The following is a 16214-nucleotide window of genomic DNA, read 5'->3' on the forward strand; positions in this document are numbered from 1 at the left end:
TCTCATTTATCCTGATGCAAAAGAAGTTTAACTGATAGAGGATGTAAATGTCTGTGATCCAAGTCTTTATTTTACTGATTTTATACTCTTACTAGTTTCCTAAGTAATTGGTGAGTTAGAAAATACTTGATATGTTTATTTTATATTTATATGAGAAGTGCCACAGACCATGTAGAAGCATGGCCGAGAAGAGTTACCCCTCGCCTGAGGTTAGTGGCGGCGTCAGGGAGGAGCTAACCCACGCCCGAGGTCAGGGGCGGCAGCCGAGAGGAGCTACCCCACGTCCAAGGAGCAGTGGCTACACGGATGCAGGAGGGCCAAGAGGAGCTACTCCACGTTCAAGGTCAGGAGGGCGGCTGTGAGGAGACACCCCTCATCCAAGGCAAGAAGTAGCAGCTGCACTTTGCTGGAGCAGCCGTGAAGAGATACCCAACGTCCAAGGTAAGAGAAACCAAGTAAGATGGTAGGTGTTGCGAGAGGCATCAGAAGGCAGACACACAAACCATGATCAAATAAAACTAGTCAATCTAATCACATGGACCACAGCCTTGTCTAACTCAATGAAACTAAGCCATGCCCTGTGGGGCCACCCAAGATGGGCGGGTCAAGGTGGAGAGGTCTGACAGAATGTGGTCCACTGGAGAAGGTAATGGCAAACCACTTCAGTATTCTTGCCTTGAGAACCCCATGAACAGTATGAAAAGGCAAAATGATAGGATACTGAAAGAGAAACTCCCCAGGTCAGTAGGGGCCCAACACGCTACTGGAGATCAGTGGAGAAATAACTCCAGAAAGAATGAAGGGATGGAGCCAAAGCAAAAACAATACCCAGCTGTGGATAGACTGGTGATAGAAGCAAGATCTGATACTGTAAAGAGCAATATTGCATAGGAACCTGGAATGTTAGATCCATGAATCAAGGCAAATTGGAAGTAGTCAAACAGGAGATGGCAAGAGTGAACGTTGACATTCTAGGAATCAGCGAACTAAAATGGACTGGAATGGGTAAATTTAACTCAGATGACCATTATATCTACTACTATGGGCAGGAATTCATTAGAAGAAATGGAGTAGCCATCATGGTCAACAAAAGAGTTTGAAATGCAGTACTTGGATGCAATCTCAAAAATGACAGAATGATCTCTGTTCGTTACCAAGGCAAACCATTCAATATCACAGTAATCCAAGTCCAAGCCCCAACCAGTAATGCTGAAGAAGCTGAAGTTGAACGGTTCTATGAAGACCTACAAGACCTTTTAGAACTAACACCCAAAAAAGATGTCCTTTTCATTATAGGGGACTGGAATGCAAAAGTAGGAAGTCAAGAAACACCTGGAGTAACAGGAAAATTTGGCCTTGGAATACAGAATGAAGTAGGGCAAAGGCTAATAGAGTTTTGACAAGAGAATGCACTGGTCATAGCAAACACCCTCTCCCAAAAACTCAAGAGAAGACTCTACACATGGACATCACCAGATGGTCAACACCGAAATCCTATTGATTATATTCTTTGCAGCCAAAGATGGAGAAGTTGTATACAGCCAGCAAAAAAAAGACCGGGAGCTGACTGGGGCTCAGATCATGAACTACTTATTGCCAAATTACGACTTAAATTGAAGAAAGTTGGGAAAACCACTAAACCATTCAGGTATGACCTAAATCAAATTCCTTATGATTATACAGTGGAAGTGAGAAATAGATTTAAGGGACTAGATCTGATAGATAGAGTGCCTGATGAAGTATGGACAGAGGTTCGTGACATTGTATAGGAGACAGGGATCAAGACCATCCCCAAGGAAAAGAAATGCAAAAAAGCAAAATGGCTGTCTGGGGAGGCCTTACAAATAGCTGTGAAAAGAAGAGAAGTGAAAAGCAAAGGAGAAAAGGAAAGATACAAGCATCGGAATGAAGAGTTCCAAAGATAGCAAGGAGAGATAAGAAAGCCTTCCTTGGCGATCAGTGCAAAGAAATAGAGGAAAACAACAGAATGGAAAAGACTAGAGATCTTTTCAAGAAAATTAGAGATACCAAGAGAACATTTCATGCAAAGATGGGCTCAATAAAGGACAGAAATGGTATGGACCGAATAGAAGCACAAGATATTAAGAACAGGTGGCAAGAATACACAGAACTGTACAAAAAAGATCTTCACATCCAAGATAATCACGATGGTGTGATCACTCACCTAGAGCCAGACATCCTGGAATTTGAAGTCAAGTGGGCCTTAGAAAGCATCACTATGCACAAAGCTAGTGGAGGTGTTAGAATTCCAGTTGAGCTATTTCAAATCCTGAAAGATGATGCTGTGAAAGTGCTGCACTCAATCTGCCAGCAAATTTGGAAAACTCAGCAGTGGCCACAGGACTGGAAAAGGTCAGTTTTCATTCCAATCCCAAAGAAAGGCAATGTCAAAGAATGCTCAAACTACCACACAATTGCACTCATCTCACATGCTAGTAAAGTAATGCTCAAAATTCTCCAAGCTAGGCTTCAGCAATATATGAACTCTGAACTTCCAGATGTTCAAGCTGGTTTTAGAAAAGGCAGAGGAACCAGACATCATATTGCCATCCTCTGGATCATGGAAAAAGAAAGAGAGTTCCAGAAAAACATCTATTTCTGCTTTATTGAGTATGCCAAAGCCTTTGACTGTGTGGATCACAATAAACTGGAAAATTCTAAAAGAGATGGGAATACCAGACCACCTGACCTGCCTCTTGAGAAATCTGTATGCATGTCAGGAAGCAACAGTTAGAACTGGACATGGAACAACAGACTGGTTCCAAATAGGAAAAGGAGTAGGTCAAGGCTGTATTTTGTCACCCTACTTATTTCACTTATATGCAGAGTACATCATGAGAAATGCTGGGCTGGAAGAGGCACAAGCTGGAATCAAGATTGCCAGGAGAAATATCAATAACCTCAGATATGCAGATGACACCACCCTTATGGCAGAAAGTGAAGAAGAACTAAAGAGCCTCTTGATGAAAGTGAAAGAGGAGAATGCAAAAGTTGGCTTAAAGCTCAACATTCAGAAAACGAAGATCATGGCATCTGGTCCCATCACTTCATGGGAAATAAATGGGGAAACAGTCAGACTTTATTTTGGGGGGCTCCAAAATCACTGCAGATGGTGACTGCAGCCATGAAATTAAAAGACGCTTACTCCTTGGAAGGAAAGTTATGACCAACCTAGATAGAATATTCAAAAGCAGAGACATTACTTTGCCAACAAAGGTCTGTCTAGTCAAGGCTATGGTTTCTCCAGTGGTCATGTATAGATGCGAGAGTTGGACTATGAAGAAGGCTGAACACCGAAGAATTGATGCTTTTGAACTGTGGTGTTGGAGAAGACTCTTAAGAGTCCCTTGGACTGCAAGGAGATCCACCCAGTCCTTTCTAAAGATCAGTCGTGGTTTTCTTTGGAAGGAATGACGCTAAAGCTGAAACTCCAATAGTTTGGCCACCTCATACGAAGAGTTGACTCATTGGAAAATACTCTGATGCTGGCAGGGATTATGGGAAGGAGGAGAAAGGGACGACAGAGGATGAGATGGCTGGATGGCATCACCGACTCGACGCACATGAGTTTGGGTGAACTCCGGGAATGGTGATGGCCAAGGAGACCTGCTGCTGCTGATGCTGCTAAGTTGCTTCAGTCGTGTCCGACTCTGTGCGACCCCATAGACGGCAGCCCATCAGGCTCCCCCGTCCCTGGGATTCTCCAGGCAAGAACACTGGAGTGGGTTGCCATTTCCTTCTCCTATGCATGAAAGTGAAAAAATAAAGTGAAGTCGCTCAGTCGTGTCCAACTCCTAACGACCCCATGGACTGCAGCCCACCAGGCCCCTCCGTCCATGGGATTTTCCAGGCAAGAGTACTGGAGTGTGGTGCCATTGCCTTCTCCAACAGGGAGGCGTGGATTGCTGCAATTCATGGGGTTGCCAAGAGTTGGACACGTCTGATCGACTGAATTGAATTGAACTGATGATAATACAGTTTAGTTTATTGGAAATCCTACTTTAACAAAATTATTGCAAAAATTACATTGCGGAAAATAAAATAAGAAAGGTCTGTTCTGCTTCTGGTCATAAAAAAAAAAAATTGCCAGATATTGTTATACTATAAGCAACCTAAACCAGTTATAAACATGTTTGAGAAGCTGTGGTCTTAACAAAGCAAGTTTTGTATATGTGTATGTATGTGTGTGTGTGTGTGTATATAATTATAAATGATCCTCTATGATGGAAGTAAAATTGCATTTTTGTATAATACTTCACCTTTTAAATACCTTTTCACCCAATTTTCTTTTGTTCAAGCCTGTTGCCTCAGTCTTCACTACTTTAGTGGAATAAGTCAGATAGTGGAAGATAAACAGTTTTTATCTCACTTCTATGTAGAAGGTAAAAAAGTCAAACTCAAAGAATAGTGGTTGCAGCAGCTGAGAGGTGACAGGGGGCAGGGGGGCGGGAAGGAAGTTAGTTGTTTGTCAAAGGATACACAGTTCCAGTTATAAGATGAATACTTTCCAGGGAGTTAATGTACAGCATAGTGATTACTGTTAATGATATTATATTTTATATTTAAATTTGCTGAGAGTAAATATTAGATATTCTACTACACATACATGAAATATGAGGGTAATTATATGATGTTGTGAATGTGTTATTGACCTATTGTGGTAATTGTTTCACAATACATATGTATATAAAATCATCACCAAGTTGTATACCTTATGCTTGCATAATGTTGTATGTCAGCTATATCTCAATAAACCTGGGGCTGGAATAAGCAATACAATCCTGGTGTGTGGCTAGCAGTAGCTTCTGGGCAAAGTAAATATTAACAGGTAGAGCTTAACGGGACAGTTGTTCGAACTCACCTGAGAAGAGAAATATCACTAAAACACACTGGTTCCTCTCTAGACAAGATAGGGTTATGAGATCTTAAGGGGAAACCTAGGGTTTTATTAAGCCTTGAAAATAAGGACTTTATTTTTATGAACTCTTTTGTTTCCATAAACTTCTAAGGCTTGAAGGACAATCTACGGGATGATGACAAAGGTCTGGAGATACTGTATATTAAATGTACAGTGCCTTGCAGAGGAAGGAGTTTCATAGACTCTCTTGTTTTAAGTAAAAGAACTTTAATTAAAGACATTCTCCAATTATTAATAATTTTTCCCAGAAGTTGTTTTTCTTTTCCACTATCAAATTTTTCATTACTCGTAACAGATTAAGTTAAAATTAATATATAAATTGCTTTGTTGAGCTTTTTACTTTCTCTTTCTCTCTTATATTTGAGCTTCATGAACAAACTTTTATAAGTAAAAATTTCCAGTCATAAAATAAATAAAAACTAAGGATATAATGTACAATATGATAAATATAATAACACTGCTATATGTTATATATGGAAGCTGTTAAGAGAGTTAATACAAATAGTTGGTCTCATCACACAAAATAATTTTTATCTATTTTTTAAAAAATTTGCACCTTTCTGAGATGATTTATTGTGATAATCATTTCATGATGTATGTAAGTCAAATCATTGTGTTGTACACCTTAAACTTGAACAGTGTGCCAACTGTATCTCAATAAAATGGGAAGAAAATTATTTTTAAATGCATATATGACAAAAGGGGGAAAATAAAATGAAAGGAATTTTTTTTGTATCTATAGTATTTTCCTTTAAAAAATTATTCTTTGTCCCCTTTTGGGGATAATATCTGGCAAAATATATTTGTGATTTCAGAATAATAAAAGATATTCATAATTTATGATCAAATTATTCATGTATCCACTCAATATATTTCATTAAGCTGCACTCTATAACAGACATTTTTGCTCTGCCTGTGAGGCAGGGCCAAGGTGAGGAGGAGATGAGAAAAGCATATAGTCTAGATTTCAAGACTTTACAATTTAGTGGTAAGGACAGATACATATAGTCATAACTATTTTTCAAATCAAACTGTGGTTGGTACATTAGGAGAATTAAAAACAGAGTACTATAACATCACAAAGATGGAATAAATTAATTCCAACCAGGTAATATGTAAAGATTTCAGGGAATAAGAGGAGCATTTTATAAGAGCTGTGATGATAGGTAGGAATTTACTGAGCAGAGCTGTAGAGGAAGATGGATGAGCAGGCACTAGGCAGGGAGAAACACAATAAGAGGCAGAACTGAAACAGTACACAGGGAAGGGTTAGAAGAGGAGGAAGGTGGGGATGACTGGAGGCTTGCAAAGACACGTATATAATAAGAGGAGAGAGATGGTATGCAATGTGATACACAGCTGCTGCATACAGTTCATGCCGAAATAATAAATACTGATGAAATAAGTGCACAGTGAGGAGCCACCAACATGTTTGTCCATTGTGAGGTGATGGCAGAGAGTCACAGATGCATATGTAAGAAGTTTGCAATGATTACATTATTCTGACAAAAATGAAGGATTACATTAATAACTCAAAACTAGTAAGTGACAAAACCGATAGTAAAACCCAAATCTTGACTCTACATTGATTTGTGTCTAAAATTATAAAAGTTTCCTTAAATATCAGACATTTTATTTGGGTTTGTATTTTTAATTTCCAGAACAGGTCAAGAAAAGATTACGTGGAATGAATGCCAAGATCATTTAAAAATATATCACTTTAGAATTATTCCCTGCAGTAGCTATTTGAAATGTTTACAAATAATGTATTATTATTGTAATAGAAATGTTGATACTAGTGACAGGTACATTAAGAAAAAATACTCAAATTCACTTTTTAAGAGAGATACTCAAGAAAAGTTATTTTTTCAATTATTTTTCCAGTTTTATTAAGATATAATGGACAAACAGTGCCATATAAGTTTAAGGTAGTTACTTGGTTTACATATATCATGAAATGATTACCACAATTAGTTTGATTAACATTGATCATTTCATATAGGTTAAAAAAAAAAGAGAAAGGAAAAATAAATTCCCATGTGATGAGAAATCCTAGGATCTACTCTCTTAACGACTTTCATATGTGGCATGTAGCCATGTGAATCATCATGCTGTACATTATATCCCTAGTACCTATTTTTCTTATAAGTGGAAATTTCTAAGTTTTGAGAAAAGTCCCTTTTTAAAGTGTGAAACTCAGTATCCAAAATAAGATTATGAAGGTTTCTTCAAACTTCCAGCATGTATTTATATTTTCTGTATTTTGAAAATACTAATTTAGAGTTTTATCTTTTAGTATGCAAATAAACATACCCTTGGTCAAATTACATAATATATAAATATATTTTACATACAGAACATCTTAAAGCATATGTTTTCATTTTAAATTTTATGCTGAAGTAAGAAAATTGCCAAAAATGCATCCCTTAAAGTTTCTTAAATATTTCCATTTTTTTCCACAGAGCCTATATCACAACTAGATTTTTAAAGTAATAATAATAATAATAATAAACTCTCAAGCTAGAATTCATGGTCATTTATGTCATGCTAGAAAGGTGAGTGAACTCCAGATTTGAACCATGGAGATTTCTCCCCTACTATGAAATGGCCAGTATATAAAGTCTGCTCTTATATTTTTCTATGATGCTATTTGACCCCTACATGGGTACTTTCATTATTTGACAATAATATTCCATTTGCAAAACTCTACCCAGCCACTTGAAAGTGCTAGGCATGCAGGGACATCTTTGGTATTTTGTGTTGGTTTTACAGAGGGCCTTGTAGTGACCAGACTGGTACCTTCCATTTTTCCCTTGTAACAGTTGGGTTACTGATCTCACAAATCATATTTTAGTTGGAAATGAAAGGTGCACCGCTGCCAGCATTTTGTTAGAAATAATGACACACTTTACTACCTGTAAGTGCTGACCGAGTGCTTCTGCCTTTTCTTCCCAAGGTGACTGTAACACAGATTGATGAAAGATTCTGCAGGACGACAAAGGTTAAAGATGCAGACCCGGAGCGAGAAGCCAGTGCTGACACTGATGGAGTGGAGTGCAATGAGAAGGCCCACATTATTGTCCTATCCACTGATAACCAATGTAATATGAAAACTGACTACAGAAGAAAGGAACAAATTAAATCCATTAATCAAGCATATCTCTGCTAAACAGTTGTTCTAAAAAGATGAACAAATGAAAAATTTACTGTTTGTTTTCATGCTTGCAAGGATTGAGGAAGAAAATTAATTATAAAGTACTGGCCACGCTATTAGTTAAGTTTTTCTTGAGGAAACATTTATTGCTTTGTCAAAGGACAAATGAACCTCATTAGGGAGATTAGTTTCAGTTGGTAGTTTTGCATTAGGACAAACTAATAATATACACTTCAAAAGATATCCTAAGTGAAATTATGAAAACCGAAAATCCATTTTTTTTTTTACTTTAATTTATGAACTGTTTGAAAATGACCACTCTATTGCCTATCACAGAACTAGAAGGAAATCAGACATAGCCCCACTTTTAAACCAAGTGCCTGAAGGACAATTATTTCAATGTGGGACTTGCAAGTGTTGTGATGATGAACTTATGTATTCAGGGGTTATAACTCGACCATGGCATTTTACTCTTATGTTGAAGCATGTCAAGCAGAGCTCCATGCCAAAAGCAATTTTTGATAAGCTCCTTTGAAATCCTTTTCTTTTCAAAATGTTTTAAGTGCCCTGAACAAATAGCAAGCTGCCGCCTGGTATTTTGAATTTCCCCTTCAATCTGCACAGTGCGGGGCAGGAAAAAGAAAATCCTGCTCGGCTATCAATCCTGTCTGGCCAGTGGACTGAGGCTCCTGGGTCAGCCACAGTGTTGTGCTTCAGTTTCAGTGTTCATTTAATCCCTGGCCTTTCTTGTCCAGGCTGCTAACAAGGGGGCCAATTACTGCTCTGTGGGAAGGGGGTGCTCGACTGCAGACACCTGTCTTCCAAAACCTGGAGCGAAAATAGACTCATTCCATCGATTGTATAAATCAGCTGTGAAATAATAATGACTTTCTTGGCTTCAGCTGACCTGGGCAGGATTCAGACAGCTGACCCAGAAAGGAAAGCTGCATATATCCCATTACTGATCCTGTGAGGCATTGAAGACATTCCCATCCGATTCTGACTTGCTTTTATTTACAGAAGTCTTGCTTTTGTTTATGGGAACGCAAGCCAAATTGACATTTCCTTACTGTTTTTGTTTTTGTTTGGTTTGTTGGTTTAACTTCTCTAATTTAACAGCAGCTTAGGGGCATGGCTGCTGAATGAAAGAGGTCAAAATGACATCCAAGTTTACGGCTTCAACCTCGAAGCTCTGATATTGAGGGATGATAGAAGTCGAGGTTTAAAATAGTTTTCTTAATATAAAACTAAAGGTTTTCCTTTGCACAGATTATCTCATGATATTAAAAAAAGTTTCAGCATTTATTTTAAAGATCATGTGAATCTATAACAGTAATTCCCACTGCCTACCTATTTGCTTGTGGTGAGTGCGAAGCTTTCAGAATTAAATAATAGTTTTCTTTTTTCCATAAGTATGCCACATTGAATGGAGGATCTAGGTTGTATAGACCTTGAAGTTTACACAACATAGGGAATGCTTTGGTAGTGGTAAAGAATTTACCTGCCAATGCAGGAGACACAAGAGATACAGCTTCAGTCTCTGGGTCAGGAAGATCCATGGGAGGAGGACATGGCAATCCACTTCAGTATTCTTGACTGGAGAATTCCACAGACAAAGGAGCTTGGCAGGTTTCAGTCCATGGGTTCGCAGAGTTGAACATGACTGAAACGACTTACCACGCACACATGAGAACATTTACAGAAAAATAGTACAAACATGCAAATACAAAACCAAATGTATTTGACTTTACCAGAAGCAAACTCTAGGAAGAGAACATGGGTACAGTTGACTCACATGGGAAGTTACCTCACAAGCCTAGTTAGGAAGTGAGACAATGATATGGAGAAAACCAATACAAGAACATAAAAAATGCAGTCACCACTTTGAGCAATTGGTGTCAGCCCTTTGAGAGACATTTTAAATCACACCTCAGAATGTCAGGCTGAAGGGCAGCTGAACTGGGACTATACTACTCCCACTCCGCATTGCCTGAGGGTTGTTCCTGAGGTGACCCCTGGACATTTCTGCCCTTCTCTATGCTTGTGCACACCCATGTGCTGTGCATGCTCCTGCAGCTAGAGAAAGTCCTAAAGAGGGGGAGGGCAAGCAGAGAAGAGCACAGAACCATCTAGCAGAGCCCAGCTCAGTTCCTGAGTAAGCTTGGGGCAGGAAGTACCAGAAGTGTACTGACAACTTCTTCTACTCTGGGGATGAAAGTAGATATGCAATTAAAAGATAAACATCAGAAAATTACAAATTAGGGTGACATCTGTGGTCATTTCAGAGCTACCCAACAAGTAAGTAAATATGACAGAGGGGAACTCAGAGTGAAGTAAGAGTATTAAATGACTTGCACTAAACTATTTTATTGCTGCAACAGAATAAGAATCTATTGTAATAAAATCACATGAACATATTGCTAGGACCTTTCCCAGCACCTCAAAAAATACAGCATGTATGAGGGCCCCTGAAACTTGAACTTTAATTTATTTTTATTATAAATTACCTATGGCTACTACTATTGAATTTTTCTTATATTTTTCATATGTGAAGTTCAGAAATTAAGGTGAGCATAACCTATCAAAGCATTTCTGAATAAACAAAAGCAATCAAAAATTAGTAAAATAATTCAAAGTATAAATTTTAATACATGAAAATATTTGTGACAATTAATAAAATATGATGCATGTGTAAAAAGTATTCAACATAAGATATCCACTAATAAAAAATAGTCTTATTGTCTTCTTGAAAACTATAAGTATGTGGCAAAAATTTCTTTAAACTCAACTATCATTTAGCAAACAACTGCCAGATATTGTAAAACTTCACAAATTTCCTAAAGGTAAGCAAGTATAGGAAGATAAACCTTTTTTCCCATAAGAATCAACAATCAAGGAAAGGAAGAAATACATTTTTTATGAATAATTGCAGCTACAAATATAACGAGTAAGTGCAACAAAATATTGTCAAATAGTACTATTCCTCTCAAATAGTATTCTCTGAGTAAGTAATTCTAGTGTCCACAAAAAAATAATTTCCTTAATTAAACAATTTTGAGAATTGATGATTGGCATATTTCCCTCTTAAAGACATCCACATTATCATAGAAAAACTTCTAGAAGGCTTATGAGAAGAAAAGCCTATTAAAGTATGTTTAACCCAATATTTTACAAACCAATTTGTACAGAGAAAAATTATTTCACAAGATCAAAATTTGGTGAGCCATAAAGTCATAAAAGTTGCATTAGAAAATTAATTTGCACTGAAAGAGGAGAATAAGCATAATAAAGGCAGTACAATTTGAAGTGGGAACTACAATATGGGGGAAATTTGTACATAGAGGAATGTCAATGGAGACCACTATAGGTATAGGAAATACCAGGTTAGAAAAGGCAAGTCATATCAGAATACACCAAGATGAAAGCAGATATGCATGTGGGAGGCTTTTCCAGCAAAGGTAAAGGCTCATCAAGGTTGGGCAAGTGCTTCTGAAATTTTAGTTTGAGGTCAGAGGCTAAGATACCTGGACTTTGTTCTGGAGGACATGTGCAGACACTGAAACTTTTTGAGTAGAACTATGTGATCAAAGCAGCAACTCAAAATCAGGGTGGAAAGATAAAAGTAGGAAGCAAGTTACATACTCCATACTCAAGAGAGGATTTACAGTATGTCTTGAGAAATATGAGCACGTACACAGCTCCAACCGGAGTCCCTGTTGGCCTCTTAAGGCCACAGTTCACAGCATGATGCTTACGGCCCTCACATACTGCTTCCCAGGTGGTGTTAGTGGTACAGAATCTGCTTGTCCATGCAGGAGACAAAATAGATGTGGGTCCAATCCCTGGGGCACTAAGATTCCCTGAAGAAGGGCATGGCAACCCACCTCAGTCTTCTTGCCTGGAGAATCCCATGGAAAGGGAAGTCTGTTCATGAGCCATGCCATGTAAGGCCACCCAAGATGGATAGATCATTGTGGAGAGTTTTGACAAAATGTGGTCCACTGGAGAAGGGAATGGCAAAACACTTCAGTATTCTTGCCTTGAGAACCCCATGAACAGTATGAAAAGGCAAAATGGTATGACAATGAGAGATGAACTCCCCAGGTTGGTAAGTGCCCAAGATGCTACTGGAGAAGAATGAAGAAGTAATTGCAGAAAGAATGAAGAGATGGAGCCAAAGCAAAAACAATTCCTAGTTGTGGATGTGACTGATGATGGAAGTAAAGTCCTATGTTATAAAGAACAATATTGGAAGGAACCTGGAATGATTGGTATGTGAATCAAGGTAAATTGGAAGTGGTCAAACAGGAGATGCCAAGTGAACATTGACATTTTAGGAATCAGTGAACTAAAATGGACCAGAATGGGCAAATTTAATTCAGATTAATAGTCATCAGGAGATGACTATTATACATATTGCTAAAGGCAAGAATCCCTCAGAAGAAATAGAGTAGCCCTCATAGATAGCAAAAGAGTCCAAAATGCAGTACTTGGGTGCAATCTCAAAAACAACAAAATGATCTCTGTCTGTTTCCAAGGCAAACCATTCAGTATCACAATCAATCCATGTCTATGCTCCAAACACTAATGCCGAAAAAGCTGAAGTTGAATGGTTCTACGATGACTTACAAAATCTTCTAGAACAAACACTCAAAAAAGATGTCCTTTTCATCGAAGGAGACTGGAATTCAAAAGTAGGACTTCAAGAGATACCTGGAGTAACAGGAAAGTTTGGTCTTTGAATACAAAATGAAGTAGGGCAAAGGCTAACAGAGCTTTCAAGGGAACACACTAGTCATAGCAAACACCAGCTTCCAACAAGGCAAGAGACAGCTCTACACAGTGACATCACCAGACAGCTGATAACAAAATCAGAATGATTATATTCTTTGTAGCTGAAGATATAGAAGTTCTATACAGTCAACAAAAACAAGACCAGGAGCTGACTGTGGCTCAGATCATGAACTCCTTACTGCCAAACACAGACTTAAAATAAAGAAAGAAGGGAAAACCACTAGACCATTCAAGTATGACTTAAATCAAATCCCTTATGATTATATAGTAGAATGACAAACAGATTCAAGGGATTAGGTCAGATAGACAGAGTGCCTGAAGAGCTGTGGATGAAGGCTCATGACATTGTACAGGAGGCAGTGATCAAGACTATCACCAAGAAAAGCAAAAAGGCAAAATGGCTGTCTGAGGAGGCCTTAAAAATAGCTGAGACAAGAAGAGAAGCCAAAGGCAAAGGAGAAAAGGAAAGATATATCCACGTGAATGCAGAGTTCCAAAGAACAACAAGGAGAGATAAGAAAGCTTTCCTCAGTGATCAATGTAAACAAATAGAGGAAAACAATAGAATGGGAAAGATGAGAGATCTTTTCAGGAAAATTAGAGATACCAAGGGAATATTTCATGCAAAGAGAGGCACAATGAAGGACAGAAATGGTATGGACCTAGCAGAAGCAGAAGATATTAAGAAAAGGTAGCAAGAATACACAGACAAACTACACAAAAAAGATCTTAATGACCCAGATAACCATGATGGTGTGATCATTCATCTACATCAAAACATCTGGAATGCGAAGTCAAGTGGGCGTTAGGAATCATCACTATGAACAAAGCTAGTGGAGGTGATGGAATTCCAGTTGAGCTATTTCAAATCCTAAAAGATGATACTGTGAAAGTGCTACACTCAGTATGTCAGCAAATTTGGAAAACTCAGCAGTGGCCACAGAACTGGAAAAGGTCAGTTTTTACTTCAATCCCAAAGAAAGGAAATGCCAAAGAATGTTCAAGTACTGCACAATTGCACTCATCTCACTCTAGCAAAGTAATACTTAAAATTCTCCAAGAAAGGCTTCAATGGTATATGAACTGAGACCTTCCAGATGTACAAGCTGGATTTAGAAAAGGCAGAGGAGCTAGAGGTCAAATTGCCAACATCTGCTGGATCATAGAAAAAGCAAGAGAGTTCCAAGAAAATATCTACTTTGGCTTCATTAACTACACCAAAGCCTTTGACTGCATTGATCACAACAAACTGTGGAAATTTCTTCAATAAATAGGAATACCAGATCACCTTACCTGCCTCCTGAGGAATATGTATGCAGAACAATAAGCAAGAGTTAAAACCGGACATAAAACAGTAGCCTGGTTCCAAATAAGGAAAGGAGTACATCAAGGCTGTATATTTGTCACCCTGCTAATTTAACTTATATGCAGAGTACATCACATGAAATGCTGGATTGCATGAAGTATAAGCTGGAATCAGGATTTCTGGGAGAAATATATGCAGATATGCAGATGACACCACCCTTAGGGCAGAAAGCAAAGAGGAAATGAAGAGCCTCAATAAAAGTGAAAGAGGAAAGTGAAAAAGCTGGCTTATTCCAAAAACTAAGATGATGCCCTGGAGTCCCATCAATTCATGGCAAATAGATGGGGAAACAATTGAAACAGTGAAAGATTTTATTTTGGGGGGGCTCCAAAATCACTCCAGATGTTACTGCAGCCATGAAATTAAAAGACCCTTGCTCCTTGGAAGAAAAGCTATGACCAACCTAGACAGAATATTAAAAAGCAGAGATATTACTTTGCCAATAAAGGTCCATCTAGGGAAAGCTATGGTTTTTCCAATAGTCATGTATGGATGGGAGACTATAAACAAAGCTGAGCACAAAAGAAATGATGCTTTTGAACTGTGGTGTTAGAGAAGGCTCTTGAGAGTCCCTTGGACTTCAAGGAGATCAAACCAGTCAGTCCTAAAGGCAATCAGTCCTGAATATTCATTGGAAGGGCTGACATTAAAGCTCCAGTACTTAGGCTACCTGATGCGAAGAACTGACTCATTAGAAAAGACTCTGACGTTGGGAAAGATGGAAGGCAGGAGGAGAAGGTGACAACAGTGGATTAGATGGTTGGATGGCATCACCAACTCGATGAACATGAGTTTGACCAATGTCCAACAGTTAGTGATGGACAGGGACGCCTGGCTTGCTGCAGTCCATGGGGTCGCAAAGAGTTGGACACAACTGAGTGACTGAACTGACTAATCTACTCCTCCCAGCCGGATTTTACATGCTACCTTTCTTACTATCTAATGATAAAGGTGAAAGAAGAGAGTGAAAAGGCTGATTTAAAACTCAACATTCAAAAAACTAATATCATAGTATCTGGTCCCATCATTATATGGCAAACAGATAGGGAAAAAATGGAAATAGTGACAACATTTATTTTCTTGCACTCCAAAATCACTGCAGATAATGACTTCAGTCATGAAATTAAAATATGCTTGCTAATTGGAAGAAAAGCTATGATAAACCTAGATAGTGTATTAAAAAGCAGAGCCATCACTTTGCCAACAAATGTCCATATAGTCAAAGTTATACTTTTTCTTGTAGTCCTGTACGGATGTGAGAATTGGACCATAAAGAAAGCCGAATGCAGAATAATTGATGTTTTCACACTGTGGTGCTGGAGAAGACCCTTGAGAGTCCTTTGGAGAGCAAGGAGATCAAACCAGTCAAACCTAAAGGAAATCAGCTCCTGCATATGCATTGGAAGGATCGATGCTCAAGCTCTAATAATTTGCACCTGATGGGAAGTGCCAACTCACTCTAAAAGACCCTGATGTTGGGAACGATTGAAGCCAGGAGAAGAAAGGGTGACAGAGGATGAGATGGTTGGAAGGCATCATTAACTCAATGGACATGAGTTTGAGCAAACTATGGGAGATGGTGAAGAATAGGGACGCCTGACATGCTGCAGTCCATGCGGGTTCAAATAGTCAGACCTGACTGAGTGAATGAACAATACCTCAACCTAGCTGAACTATTTGCTCTTTAAGTAGCTGGGTCTACACATCAGAAAGAAAACTGGGCATAGACATGTGATATGGAAATAATCCATAATAAATGTAAATCAGTTACATTAAATAACTCTCCCCCCAAAATTACCCACAAAACACGTGTATTACTTTGATTCTTAGTCATATCCAATCATTGTTATTTTAATAGACCGTTTCAGGTCCTATCTCAATGATTAGCCTCATAAATTTGACTTACCATATAACTGTTAGCTGTGTGTCTCTGAAAAGTATTTACCTCATCAATCACATCT

This window comes from Bos mutus, chromosome 1 (genome assembly GCF_027580195.1).
Source record: "Bos mutus isolate GX-2022 chromosome 1, NWIPB_WYAK_1.1, whole genome shotgun sequence".
Taxonomy (NCBI): Eukaryota; Metazoa; Chordata; class Mammalia; order Artiodactyla; family Bovidae; genus Bos; species Bos mutus.